This window comes from Phytophthora cinnamomi (genome assembly GCF_018691715.1).
Source record: "Phytophthora cinnamomi strain GKB4 chromosome Unknown Contig66, whole genome shotgun sequence".
NCBI lineage: Eukaryota > Oomycota > Peronosporomycetes > Peronosporales > Peronosporaceae > Phytophthora > Phytophthora cinnamomi.
In genome coordinates this window covers 208307-211925 of record NW_027150999.1, presented here as the reverse complement: position 1 = coordinate 211925, position 3619 = coordinate 208307, and positions in this window count along the sequence as shown.

The window sequence follows — 3619 nt, the reverse complement described above, 5'->3', positions numbered from 1 at the left end:
GTGAACGCAGCTCTGAAAACATTCTGCACTGATAAAGGAATAACGTTTCAGACCTCGAATGTGTACAGCCCAGAGGAAAATGGAGCGGCTGAGCGAGACCATCAGACTAAGATGAGTAAAGTAAGGTGTGCGCTACGTGACGCAGAAATGCCGGCTAAATGGCGGCCGGAAGCACTGAAATACATGACGTATGTGCAGAACCGCACGCCAAGGAGCCGTCTAAAGAACAAAAGTCCCAATGAAGTGGTTAAAGGAGTGGGTCCAGACCCAAAGACACTCCAGGTATGGGGATGCGTGTGTTTCGCATATGTACCAGAGGTTGTACGAAAGGATAAAAAGCTATCCGCACGGGCAATCAAGTGCAGATTCCTAGGAATATCTGAGGATACTAAAGGATACCGACTGTTTGCTGTTTACACAGCAAGTTCCTAGTGTCCAGGTCGGTAACATTCGATACAGAGAACTGCTTGAGCATAATTACTCGGTCATTTGGGATAAAACCGGATCAGCTCAGCAAGGAGGAGCTAAAGGAGATCGATGTACTAGATACATTATCCAACAACGATGTGACCAATGTGGAAGTTCCTGTGATTGAACAACCGAGGGGGTCATCAGGAGCAGTGGGAGCCAAACGAAAGAAGAGAAAATTGTCAGTACCAGTGGGAGCTAAGCGCAGATCCAGCCGGATCAAAGCCATAAACGCGCAACGCTCAACCCAACACGACGACACACGGATCATTCCTGTGTTGTACTCGGACTACAAGTGCTTTCAAACCCACATCGATAAGGCAATTGCAGTAGATACAATTGCGAATAGGATCTCAGTTCCCAAAAGTCTCCGGGAGGCACTAACCGGAGAACACAGGACACAATGGAGAAAGGCACTGGATTTGGAGTACCAGTCACTACTCGATAATGGAACATGGAAGTTAACTCGGCTGCCTCCTGGCAAGAAGCCGTTACCATGTCATTGGGTATTAGCAGTTAAGTATAATGCTGACGGCACCATTGAGCGGTTTAAGGCTAGATTAGTTGCACAAGGAAACCATCAGGAGTATGGTGTCATGTGGCGATGCGGGCTCCAAAATCAGGGAATAGCCTCGCGGCTAGACCTCGATCTCAGACCACTCAACTCAGAATCTGAGATTAGATCTCAGATCCCAAGCTGGGTGAGGCGTGTGTTCCTCACTCTTGCAATCGCTTGATTTGGTTCTTCCTAAGGCTACGCTGTGGGCCCAGACTTGTGTCGGCCACACCAGCTGCCTCCGAACTCGACAGTTCCCAGATGCCCCCAGACGAAGCTTGCTCCTTGCTTGAAAGGCCATTGTACGCACGTGCTGAGTCCGCTGTGCCCCGTTTTCTTGAATATAAACACGTTCACTCCACACACACGTAGTCCACTTCTCTTCTCAGGCCCTTGGACTCTGGGCCTTAACAGCCTCCTCCTTGCTCAGCGACTCTGGCTTCGAGTCGCTTCCAGTCACGACACTTCCTCCGGCGGCTCAGACTGAGAGCCGCACAACGGTCTTCACTCGCCCCTCAGACCAGAGTGGCCCGAGAGTTGGCTCGGTCTGAGCCTGCCTTGATCCAGGGTTCTCGCTCTGCACCCTGGGACTTCCGCGCACCACACCTTGATGTAGGCGACACAGTGAAGCTGGGAACCACTATCCCAGACTATTCGTGCCACACGGATACCACTAGCAACCCCAGAAACCACTATCCTAGGTGTTGCTCTGCCGAAACCTCAGAGCGGAGCACCTTCCGCCCGAAAATATGAAGCACCGCCAGGAAACCAGCCAACCAGCACGAAAAACCAGCAAAACCAATGTCCCGCATGTGGAAATACAACAACGAAGGCAAACCGGGCTGAAACACGAAAAGGCTTGGTTGTTGAACTTGAATTTATTTGGAGTTAGCTGAGCTTGACCGTAGAACACTCGTAGCGACCCCACTTGACCTTGCGCGCGCCGCCGGGAGCAGGGACTTGGTCCCTGTGAAGCAACACGCCCGTCGGCGCAAGACGAACTCCGCAGCTTGCGGTCTTCGGGGCAAAACAAACTCTGATTATTATCATGCACATGCACATACAAAGGGCCTATCAAGTAAGGGTGCAAACATCTCCTGGGTACACCTTGAACAAGGGTGAGACACCCACTAAGCTACTGGCTTGGCGGCGCCCGTGAATGCGCGTCGGCCCTTCCATTGGCCTGTCTGGGTCAGTCATCACTTGATTACACTGATTACACCTGGGTGCAAATCAGTGATATCCTGATTACGCCAGGATCTTGTGGCCGGGATTGGGCGGACTTGGTCTGTCATCACCTGATTACACTGATTACTCTGGGTACAAATCAGGTGTAATCCGGATGAAGCCAAGATCCTGTGGCTCCCGCTGGCCCAGATCCATGGGCGACTGGTCAGGCCGAATCTTGTGTGCCTGACACCAGGGACCGAAAAGCCACAACGGGGCGACCCTTCAGAGTGACCTTCCAAGCGGCAACCGCCAACTCCAAAGAGCAACTACCGCAGCTCCCAGACCGGCAATGTAGCCATCGCTTGTGTACCCACTTCATATGTGAGACCACGAAGCCGCACTTCAGGCCCTGCAGGCACGCCGTAGGCTTTTAGTCACGTCCTAGGCTTGGAGCGTCAGCTGTCTTTCACCAGTTGCCACTTATCCTCACGAACATCGTGCATCCAGACACCAACTTGCGCCCACAATCACCGTGTCTCAGTTTTGGCACAAGTTGAGGGACTGCCGGGCTGAAAACCTGAGCTGGGGGCAAAAATACGATGTTGATTCCATACCCCGGCTGTCCAACCGATTTGACATGTCTCAATTCTGGCTCGAATTCTGGGACTCTGAGGCTGAAAACCTGAGCTGGGGGCAAAAATGCGATGTTGATTCCATACCCCGGCTGTCCGACCAATTTGACGAGTCTCAGTTTTGGTTCAACTTCCGGGACTCTGAGGCTGGGAATCTGAGCTGGGGGCAAAATTACGATGTTGACTCCATATCTCAGTTGTGGCACCCCAAATCCGAGATGAAATCAGACGCCGCACGCCACGCCTTCTTCCCAGACCCCAGACTGCACATCTCAGGGTCTGGTCCACAGACAAACCTCAGACCGAACGCCAAATCACAAAGTCTCAGACTTTTGCCATCACTCTCAGGTCTCAGAACTCCGGGCATTCCAAACTGTGAGGTCACCAATCTGAGACCTGGGGTCTGAGACTTAGGCAACCATGGGGCTTCAAATCACAGACCCAGAAGGCCCGGGCTCAACTCTCCGCCCAGAGTCCGACCCAAGGCCTGGAACCTCAGATCTGTGGCCTCTAGGGCGATTCTCAGACCTCAGACCGAATTCAAATCTCAGACCTGGGGGTCTGGGGTCGCTGCAACTCGACGTTCGCAGAGCTCAGTTTCCAGATGTAGCCAGCACAACTTGAAGTGTGTACAAAACCCAGACTTGGGTCAAGAAATATCCACGTTTCAAGTGACATGTGGCCGGTACGTGGTAGGGTTTGGTCTTCTGACTGATGGGTCCTGGCCTAGAATTGGCTCGGACCTCGTCACAGTCAACTGTGACGATGTCTATGCGCCAGTGGCACGATTCGA